We start from the raw sequence: 11445 nt of genomic DNA on the forward strand, positions 1-11445 counted from the left end.
GTTTTCCCCCACATATGGGGTATTGGCTTACTCAGGAGAGATTGCACAACAAGTTGCATGGTGCAATTTCTCTTGTTGCTCTTATGAAAATGCAAAACTGGGGGCTGAAAAACATTTTTGTGGGAAAAATGTCAAAATTTTATTTTCACGGCTCCATGTTATAAACTTCTGTAAAGCACCTGGGGGTTCAAGATGCTCACCACACATCTAGATAAGTTTCCTGAGGGGTCTAGTTTCCAAAATGGTGTCACTTGTGGGTGTTTTCCACTGTTTAGGCACATCAGGGGCTCTCCAAACGCAACATGGCGTCCTCTAATTATTCAAGCAAATTTTACATTCAAAAAGTCAAATGGCGCTCCTTCCCATCCGAACCCTGCCGTGCGCCCAAACAGTAGTTTTCCCCCTCATATGGGGTATCAGCTTACTCAGGAGAGATTGCACAACAAGTTGCATGGTGCAATTTCTCCTGTTACCCTTGTGAAAATGCAAAACTGGGGGCTGAAAAACATTTTTGTGGGAAAAATGTGAAAATTTTATTTTCATGGCTCCATGTTATAAACTTCTGTGAAGCACCTGGGGGTTCAAGATTCTCACCACACATCTAGATAAGTTCCCTGAGGGGTCTAGTTTCCAAAATGGTGTCACTTGTGGGGGGTTTCCACTGTTTAGGCACATCAGGGGCACTCCAAACACAACATGGCGTCCGCTAATTATTCAAGCAAATTTTACATTCAAAAAGTCAAATGGCGCTCCTTCCCTTCCGAACCCTGCCGTGCACCCAAACAGTAATTTTCCCCCACATATGGGGTATCGGCTTAATAAGGAGAGATTGCACAACAAGTTGCATGGTGCAATTTCTCCTGTTACCCTTATGAAAATGCAAAACTGGGGCCTGAAAAACATTTTTGTGGGAAAAATGTGAAAATTTTATTTTCACGGCTCTATGTTATAAACTTCTGTGAAGCACCTTGGGGTTCAAGATGCTCACCACACATCTAGATAAGTTCCCTGAGGGGTCTAGTTTCCAAAATGGTGTCACTTGTGGGGGTTTTCCACTGTTTAGGCACATGAGGGGCTCTCCAAATGCATGGCACCCGCTAATTATTCAAGCAAATTTTACATTCAAAAAGTGAAATGGCACTCCTTCCCTTCCAAACCCTGCCGTGCGCCCAAACAGTGGTTTTCCCCCACATATGGGGTATCAGCTTACTCAGGAGAGATTCCACAACAAGTTGCATGGTGCAATTTCTCCTGTTACTCTTATGAAAATGCAAAACTGGGGGCTGAAAAACATTTTTGTGGGAAAAATGTGAAAATTTTATTTTCTCAGCTCCATGTTATAAACTTCTGTGAAGCACCTTGGGGTTCAAGATACTCACCACACATCTAGATAAGTTCACTGAGGGGTCTAGTTTCCAAATTGGTGTCACTTGTGGGGGGTTTACACTGTTTAGGTACATCAGGGGCTCTCCAAACGCAACATGGCGTCCGCTAATTATTGAAGCCAATTTTACATTCAAAAAGTCAAATGGCGCTCCTTCCCTTCTGAGCCCTGCTGTGCGCCCAAACAGTGTTTTTTCCCCATGTATGGGGTATCTGCGTACTCAGGGGAAATTGCACAATAAATTTTGGGGTCCATTTTTTCCTGTTACCCCTGAAAAAGTAAAAAAATTGGGGTCTAAAGTAACATTTTTGTGAAAAAAGTTAAATGTTCATTTTTTTCTTTCCCATTCCAAAAATTCCTGTGTAGCATATGAAGGGTTAATAAACTTCTTGAATGTGGTTTTGAACACCTTGAGGGGTACAGTTTTTAGAATGGTGTCACTTTTGGGTATTTTCTGTCATAAAGGCCCCTCAAAGTCACTTCAAATGTGATGTGGTCCCTAAAAAAATTGTTTTGTAAATTTTGTTGGAAAAATGAGAAATCGCTGATCAACTTTTAACCCTTATAGCGCACTAATAAAAAAAATGTTTGTTCCAAAATTGTGCTGATGTAAAGTAGACATGTGGGAAATGTTATTTATTAACTATTTTGTGTAACATATTTCTCTTATTTAACGGAATAAAAATTCAAATTTTAAAAATTGTGAAATTTTAAAAATTTTCACCAAATTTCCAATTTTTTCACAAATAAACGCAAGTGATATCGAAGAAATTTTACCACTATCATGAAGTACAATATGTCACGAAAAAACAGTCTCAGAATCAGCGGGATCCGTTGAAGCGTTTCAGAGTTATTACCTCATAAAATGACAGTGGTCAGAATTGTTAAAATTGGCCTGGTCATTAACGTGCAAACCACCCTCGGGGTTAAAGGGGTTACAAAAATAAAGGGACATTTAGATGGAAAAAGTTATGGTCATAATGATTGCAGATCCACACATACTTAAAAGCCCTATCATATAGGCTAAGGAAAACTCTGTGGGGAAGAACGATAGCTAATACGATCATCCAGTCCCCAAACCAATCACAAACTAAAATGTTTTTATACAAATGCACAAAGCATGGGCAACAAACAAGGAGAATTGGAACTACTAATGCAGGAAAAGGAATATGATGTCATTGGAATCACTGAAACTTGGTGGGACGATACACATGATTGGAATAAAAGGCTAAAAGGATACAACTTATTTGCAAGAAACAGACTTGATAAACGAGGAGGAGGTGTTGCATTGTATGTTAGAAAAGCGTATATCTGCACAGAGATTGAAGCTTCAGAGACTGGGAGTTCTGTGGAAACTGTTTGGGTAAGAATACAAGGAGAGAACAACGGAAAGGACACCATTGTAGGCATTTACTACAGGCCACCTGGGCAAGCTGAAGATATGGATGAACTCTTTATGTATCAAATGACCAAGTTCTCCAAAAAATATGACGTAGTGGTCATGGGAGATTTCAACTATCCAGACATTTGTTGGGAATCTCTCTCAAGTAAAACTAACAGGTCAAGCAAATTCTTATCCTCTCTTGCTGACAACTTTATCTTCCAAAAGGTAGGGGAGAAAACAAGGGGATCTGCTACTTTGGATCTAATCCTTATAAACAGGGAGGAAATGGTTGAGGAGGTAAAGGTGGCTGGGACCCTAGGAGGCAGCGATCATGCTATTATAGAATTTTGGATAACTAGAGGAGGAAGACATGTGAAGACTCAAACTTCAAGGTTAGATTTTAGAAAGGCAGATTTTAAGAGACTCAGAAAGAGAATAGGAGGCATCCAATGGCTGGATGTCCTTAAGGACAAAAATGTCCAGGAAGGATGGGAAATTTTTAAAAATGAGATTCTCAAAGCACAATCGTTAACAATCCCGAAAAGTAGGAAGAATGGGAAGCATTTAAGGAAACTAGGATGGATGAACACAGAACTTAAACACATGCTAAAAAGAAAGAAAGAAATGTTTATTAAATGAAAAGAGGGAGGCATATCTAAAGAAGATTATAACGCAGTCTGCAGATCCTGCAGGGCACGTATCAGGTTAGCTAAAGCTGACAATGAATTAAGGCTTGCAAGAGATGTCAAAAGCAATAAAAAAGGATTTTGGGGGTATGTCAAAAGTAAAAGCAAAGTCAAAGATGCTATAGGATTTTTACAGGATGAAAATGGAGAAATGGTAAGAGAGGATGTTGAGAAGGCCGAACGTTTTAATTCCTATTTTGCATCTGTTTTCTCTCAGAAAGAAAATGTAACATCAACTGATCTTCACTGTCCTTTTAAAGGAATAGAGGAATCCAAGTTATCTGTAAACAGAAAGATTGTGAGGGAATATTTAGCTAACATAAATGAGTTCAAGTCTCCAGGTCCAGATGAATTACACCCCAGAGTACTGAAGGAGATCGTAGAAGAAATTTTAGAACCACTCTCCATAATCTTTGAAAATTCTTGGAGAACAGGAGAAGTCCCAGAAGACTGGAGAAGAGCAAATGTTGTTCCTATCTTCAAAAAGGGGAAGAAGGTGGACCCAGGGAACTATAGGCCGGTGAGTCTGACTTCTATACCAGGAAAGATCTTTGAACAAATTATTAAACAACATGTATGTAAGTACATGGATAAGAATGAAGTGATTAACCAGAGTCAGCATGGGTTTGTAACTAACAAGTCATGTCAGACTAACTTAATTTCCTTCTATGACAGAATCACTGACTGGGTGGATCAGGGAAATGCTGTAGATATAGTATATCTTGACTTCAGCAAAGCATTTGACAAAGTATCTCACACCATCCTTATTGAAAAAATGACCAAGTATGCAATGGACCAGGCAACTGTTAGGTGGATTCATAACTGGCTTAGTGATCGGACTCAAAGGGTGGTTGTAAATGGCTTCACATCCAGCTGGATGAATGTTTCAAGTGGGGTACCACAGGGCTCCGTCCTGGGACCTGTATTGTTCAACATCTTTATCAATGATTTAGATGAAGGAATTGAGGGTAAACTGATTAAATTTGCTGATGACACAAAGCTAGGAGGGATAGCTAATACTAGAGAAGAGAGAGAGAGGATTCAAAAAGACCTAAATAAACTGGAGCAGTGGGCAGCAACCAACAGAATGGTTTTTAACAGGGAAAAATGCAAAGTACTACATCTGGGCAATAAAAATGAAAAAAGCATATACAGAATGGGAGGAATAGAGCTAAGCAACAGTACATGTGAAAAAGACTTAGGTATACTAATAGATCATAGACTGAACATGAGTCAACAGTGTGATGCAGCAGCAAAAAAGGCAAATACAATTCTGGGATGTATTAACAGAAGCATACAGTCTAGATCACGTGAAGTCATTATCGGTCTTTACTCCTCTTTGGTCAGACCTCATCTGGAATACTGTGTACAGTTTTGGGCACCACATTTTAAAAAAGACATAGACAAACTGGAGCAAGTTCAGAGAAGAGCGACCAGAATGGTGACTGGTCTGCAAACCATGTCCTATGAGGAACGGTTACAGGATTTGGGAATGTTTAGCTTGCAAAAAAGAAGACTGAGAGGAGACTTAATAGCTGTCTACAAATATGTCAAGGGCTGTCACATTGTAGAAGGATCATCTTTATTCTCATTTGCACAAGGAAAGACTAGAAGCAATGGGATGAAACTAAATGGGAGGAGACACAGATTAGATATTAGAAAAAACTTTTTGACAGTTAGGGTGATTAATGAGTGGAACAGGCTGCCACGAGAGGTGGTGAGTTCCCCTTCAATGGACGTTTTCAAACAGAGGCTGGACAGACATCTGTCTGAGATGATTTAGTGAATCCTGCTTTGAGCAGGGGGTTGGACCAGATGACCCAGGAGGTCCCCTCCAACTCTACCATTCTATGATTCTATGATTCTATGATTCTATGACATTTTGTATATGGAGAAATAATTTTTAGGTTGCAGTAAAGCTGAGATCAATGAGCGTTTGCTTGTTTGTGACCTGCTAGCTGCCTTGTTTACATGGATCAACGACCAGGAACAAGAGCAGGAACAACTATTCTGCCAATTATTAGCCTGTGTAAAATGGCCTGAAATTAGTTGTCCACTCTATTTTATTAGTTTAAAGTGATCTTATAATAGTCATAAAATAAAAAAGAACATATGGTATTTTCGAAACCCCCACTGCTCCTCAGTGCTGCTGCTGGAGTCCCCCACCAGTCTCCTGGCTTCCACTTGCAGGGACCACTGATTCAATGAAGTAGTTATATTCCATCCAAGCCAGAAGAATAATGGAGGAGACTGTTTCTTCCAGCTCTGCAATAGAATTGTCATGGATCCTCTAAGCCTAGGTCTGGGAGGGCACGCAAGTCCCAGGCTTTTATGCAGCAGTCGAAAGGCACGTATGGAGCAAGGAACTGAAGCTCTGGAGGCTGCAGGCAGAAAGGACAGAGGGAAGCAGGTAGCGGTGCACAGTCAAACAAACAGAAATAAAAGTCTTAATACCAAAACACAGATATGTGATTTGGTGGGCCTTATATAGGCCTAGGCAGATGATCACATGGGACCACTTGTAAAACCTGGCAAGGAGCACAGCAGGGGGAAACGGCCATAGGAGAAGGTGATGAAGCCCTGTCAAGATGAGGTAGATGCATAACAGGAAAATGACTGCTGCTGCCAATCAGCTGCCACATTATGCCCTACTACCCCAGAAGAAGAAAGCTCAGAGACCGGAGGGTGATACCGGCAGCCAGTGCCAGACTGGGTTGGCAAAGGCCCATCTGTAACATTGATTCTTGGGGCCCACTGTTCAGCTACATGCAAAAATAACCTCACCCTAGTACACAAATTAATTTTTGCTTCTATGTAATATTAATTTGGCATTCTTGCTTAATGAAAGGTTAGATTATACCTTTTTCTGCAAATTGTGAATCAAGTGCAATAGCACTGCTCATTAGCAATCCTTCACAGGGGCCTAACGGAGGATTCCCCTGTTCTCCTGTGGGCCAGTCCGAGCCTGCCGGCAGCAGTTCAGAGAAGCAGAGGGGAGCCATTAGGTGAGGTTTTTATTTATTTCATTTTAGGACCACGATTGGCCCCATTTTGAAACTGATGAATGAAATGTTGAGGGCAACACCTTTAAGTTCTTTCATTTGCTGGGTGCAATGGGGTGGTTTCAGTCAACAGAATACATAGAACATTAGGGTTAATCATATACCAAGTGTAAATCGCTACCAAAACCTCTTTTACTGATGCTTGCTCTGATCTGTGCTATCTCCTATGCTTGTGGCTATGTGCACTTTGAAATAACACCTTCGTTTCCCTTCTAGCTTGCCAGTCTCAATGTTATAGAAGCCATTACAGCATTCAGCAATATAAAGTAGAGAACAGAAACAGTTCCCTGTCCACCTCTGACCCATTTCCAGCCATATCAGCTCAGTAGCCCCATCCCCCTCTTCTGTAATGCTTTCTGCGGTTTTGTACTTGTCCTTCATAAAAACAACCCGAGGGTGGAAATTATTCAAAAAGGCTCATGTTTGACACCTCATCTGTTCCAATCTGACAGCGATACATAATGTAACAGGCTGAGAGTGCGGGGGAAAAAAAAATAGAAATGCAACTTAAAAGGAGATTGACTCCATTCCAAGAGGCCATAAACGGTAACAATGAACGAAACGTGATTTATTTCAGCGTGTAATCTTTACAGTAAGTCATCTCTCAGACGTTTCCCACTGACAGAATGTAATAATATTAATGCCCTGAGCAATCGCAATCACGACCAGGAGAGGTATTTATCAGGCTGCCAATTCAAGTAAATGCAGTAATGTAACATGTTTAAAGCAAGCTAATAAAACAAGTCAGCAGAGAAATATTACACAGCGCTTTCCGCCTCTCCCTTAATCCCCACTATATGTTACCAAAGCGAAAATGTAAATCTCACTCGCTCCGCTTTCCGTCTCCCCCATCTTCGTCTTGGGATTTAGTGCTTTGGAGAAGAAAGGGGGGCACCAAATAAAACCCACACTGACCTTTCCAGCTTCCCAAGCATACTGCTTGTAGATTTTAATAGGATATTAGAACGGCAATGATGATGTGCACATGCAAGTGACGACATGTGGAAGCTGACTATATCCCAGTTTTTATTTCACATTTGTTACTAAATCTAAAACATATGGATGATAACGTGATGATGGTAGGAGAAATAAGGACAATAATAATGATATAGGCAAAATTCCTCCTTGATCCTGGTGATGGCGCTGTATGGCATCAACTACATTATTCTGCAGTTAAAAATGTGTTCACTCCTAGGGTCTGTGCACATGTTGCTATTTCTCACATTTTTTTGTACGCAGATTTGTCACAAAACTTGAAGGCTTTCCTGATGCCAGCAAAGTTAAAAATTCCTGAAGTCTCATGCACACGTTGCTTATTTTTTGCTTGCAGATTTGCAGCAGATTTAAATCTGCAGCATGTCAATTTTTTCAGTTTTTGTTGAAGTTTTCCCACCAACTAATTAATGGTAAAAACACATAAAAAGGCACTCAAAAACGTGTGAAAAATGCATGTATTTTATGCTGTGTTTTTCCTGCCAACACATCAGTATTTAAACAGATTTGCAGCAGGTTTTCCCCATATAAAATACAGCCACTACCTTTAAGCCCTCTTTCTGTTAGTCCCCAATCCTTGTCATCCACATAGTGTCCCCCATCATGCTGCTGCACAGGCGCACTTCTCTCTACCCTGCTGAGTGGAGAGCAAAGTACTGCAGTGCGCAAGCGCTGGGAAAGGTTAAAGAGGGCCGATGAGCCATGGGTAAAGCCGAGCCATGCGCACTACAGTACTTTTCTCTGCCCTCGGCCGGAGCATGATGGGGGGACACTGTGTGGATGACGTATGAAGCTGGGAATGATTGTAAGAGAGTGTACAATGAAAGATGAGATTCCCCAGCTGTGTGTACTATTTGTGATTAGAGACTGCCATCTACTACTCAGATAGAACCCTGCAGAACAAGAAGAATAAGGAAGTGTTGCAGGGAGGAAGGGTCCAAAGAGAGCACCCGATCAGGTGACTTCTTTGATGCAGCTCTCTGATATAAAAGACCGGAGTGACAAAGCGGGAAGAAGTTTTGCGCCAAAGAATGAGACCAGCAGGACGTGTGCAGAGAGGGACACCACGGCTAAGTCACTAGTAAAGGCCCCAGTCGACGAAGGTTAAAACTCGAGAGCCAGACTACACCTGTCTAGTTCTGCGCCGGTCAAGATCTATGACCGAGACTACGCCTGTCAAGACCTGCCTTCATCTGGCCCAACAGACAACCATCGGAGGGCAAGCAGTGAAAACTGAGTGCGGACTCCAATCTGGAAGTGGATGTCCACTGCAGTAATTTAGAGGTGTGAGTGAGCCAGGCCATTACTTCTGACACTGATGTATGGTACGGGGTCAGTCAGGGGTGGTATAGCAGATGGGATGGGGACCGTCTGAGTGCGAAAGGCACAGAGAGCATTGAATGACTTTGTCAAAAAGACTTGCAGCCTAGCGGGAAGAACCGGAGCCCCCCCGCAAGCGCCTACTATATAATGGAGATCGTCATAGTGGTACCCTTATTACTGTTGATATTGCTCTCATAAGAAATGGGATATATTGTATGTAATGTAGTGAAATCCCTCTGCAGGAGTTATAGAGCATTGATACCTAGAGATGAGCGAACATGTTCGGAAAACGTTCACCAATTTCAAATTTTGCATGAACATTGGACATTCGGATTCTTGATCGGACCCCCGAGTGTTTTTACTTAAAATTGGCAAAATTCGGCCAAAGTGTGGTAAATGATCATGTTTCCACTAGTGCTTTTTTAGGACTGTGGCGAGGATAGTTGTGCTGTATGATGAGCGGGGGGGGGGCGTGTTTGATGAGGGGAGGTGCTGGGGAGAGGTCAGAGGAGCGGCGGACTGTTATTCTTAATTTTGTTTTTCTTAAATTAATGTATGGAAATTCCAGCAGCCAATCAGGGCACAGGAACCATCCACAACGTCCAGAAACAAGGGCTTGTGCCATTGGCTGCCAAAGTCACAATTCCCTCTCCATATAAAGAGTGGACATGTTGTTTTGGCTCCGCTTATCAGTGGAACAGCGTAGAGAGGCTGCTCCTGCTGCTGCTACTTGCTTGTCAGTCATCTAGTTTAAATAGATAGGATCCTGTGTGGCTGTGAAATCCACCTTCCAGCAGACCAATCATTTTTGTTAATAGTATGGTCCAAACAGACATCATGCCACATTTCAGCATATACAGGTGCTTTTCACTAAATTAGAAAATCATCAAAAAGTTAATTTATTTCAGTTCTTCAATACCAAAAGTGAAACTCATATATAGAGATGAGTGGTGTTCGACTCGAACTGTTCGCCAATCTCAAATTTGAGCTGTTTTGGGCGGTGTTCGAGTCTTTCGACGAACTCGATCGATTTGCATAAAATTCGGCTGTTCGAGGTTATGTTCGATAACTGTTCGTGCACCAAAAGCGTAACTGGATTTCTTCACAGTAATACTGTTAATTAGTGATGAGCGATCATGCTCGCCACTGCTCGGTACTCGCCCGAGCATCTCAGTACTCGAGATGCTCGGAGCTCGCCGAGTACTTTCGAGATGCTCGGGTCCCCGTCCTGCATATCTGGCGCTATTTAGAGCACCAATCATGGAGGGATTGTCTGCCACTCACTGTAATGCCACAGCCATGGTGGTTGTGGCATTACAGTGGTTGCCCAAATCGATGGGAACAGTGCTCACAGTGAAACATGAAAAGCCGGCAATTCAGCAGCGGCATACACCGGTACCGACAACTAAGAACAGAAAGACTAGAGCATCACACATAGATTAGATAGATAGAAACATGTCAGTCACATATATAATAAGTACAGTGACAGTGTTGGTTACTGTACTTGTGATTTAGTGTTAAAATAAAGGATTTATTAAAAAAAAAATTTGCGTGTGGTTCCCCGTAATTTTAGTCTCTAGCAGAGGTTAAGCAGACGGCTGGGGCAGATGTTTGAAGCCTGGGAAGGGGGTAATACCCACAGAGCTTCCCAGGCTACTAATATCAGCCCCCAGCTGAATACCTAGCCTTTACTAGCTATTAAAATGGGGGACCCCCAAAAAAATTATGTGGGGTCCCCCCTATTTTAATAGCTAGCAAAGGCTAGGCAGACAGCTGGGGGCTGATATTAATAGCCCAGGAAGGGTGCCATGAATATTGGCCCCCTCCCAGGCTAGAAACACGAGCTGTCAGCTCCCCAGAAATGGCGCATCCTTAGAATGTGCCCATTCTGGCACTTAGCCTCACTCTTCCTACTGCCCTGTAGTGGTGGCAGTGGGGTAATAGGGTTGGGGTTGATGTCAGCTTATAATGCCAGCTGACATCAAGCCCAGGTTAGTAATGGAGAGGCGTCTATAAGACACCCCCATTACTAACCCCATAGTCAAAGTTAAAAAAAACACAAGCACCCAGAATAAAGTGAAATAAATAAATTGAAATAAAGACACATTCCTTTAATGTTCTAAATTAAATCCTACTTACCGTATCGCCCATTCCAGCTGAAGCCAATGTCTTCTGCAATAAAAGTAAAATAATAAATCAACCTCATCCTTACCTTTCCATGGTTCCCAGGACAGATTCAGCTCTGCTACATTGACATGACAGGCTAGAGCGCAGCAGAATGCTGCCATCCATCTTGCCATGCCACAGTCACTGAGAAGCTCCTCAGTGAAGCTCCTCAGTGTCTGGCTGTGACGGCATCCAGATGAGCCAAGTTCATGTCCAATGAACTCAGCTCACCTCATGCACGTCACTGACAGCGTGGGAGAATTCTCCTGTGCAAATGACGTCACTGCTTGAGCAGGAGAATTCTCCCACGCTGGGATGGCATTGAGATGACAGGCTGGATCGCAGCAGGGCGCTACCATCCAGCCTGTCATCCTTCAGAGACACTGCAGTTTCTCTGAAGCGCTACCTGCAATGTTTCTGAAGCGCTGGATCGCAGCAGAGCGCTAC

The 11445-nt window shown here is 42.4% G+C and overlaps 1 long non-coding RNA gene across 1 annotated transcript in view; it reads right to left on the minus strand.

The window, feature by feature from the left end:
- LOC141165255 (uncharacterized) overlaps positions 1–7467 on the minus strand; it is a 28291-nt gene extending 20824 nt beyond the window's left edge. Inside the window, exon 1 of the long non-coding RNA XR_012251118.1 lies at positions 7344–7467. This is a non-coding gene — a long non-coding RNA (uncharacterized lncRNA). The remainder of the gene's footprint in view (positions 1–7343) is intronic.
- Positions 7468–11445: the final 3978 nt, after the last annotated feature.

This window comes from Phyllobates terribilis, unplaced genomic scaffold (genome assembly GCF_046119375.1).
Source record: "Phyllobates terribilis strain yellow unplaced genomic scaffold, ASM4611937v1 Scaffold_11__3_contigs__length_659146591, whole genome shotgun sequence".
Classification (NCBI taxonomy): domain Eukaryota; kingdom Metazoa; phylum Chordata; class Amphibia; order Anura; family Dendrobatidae; genus Phyllobates; species Phyllobates terribilis.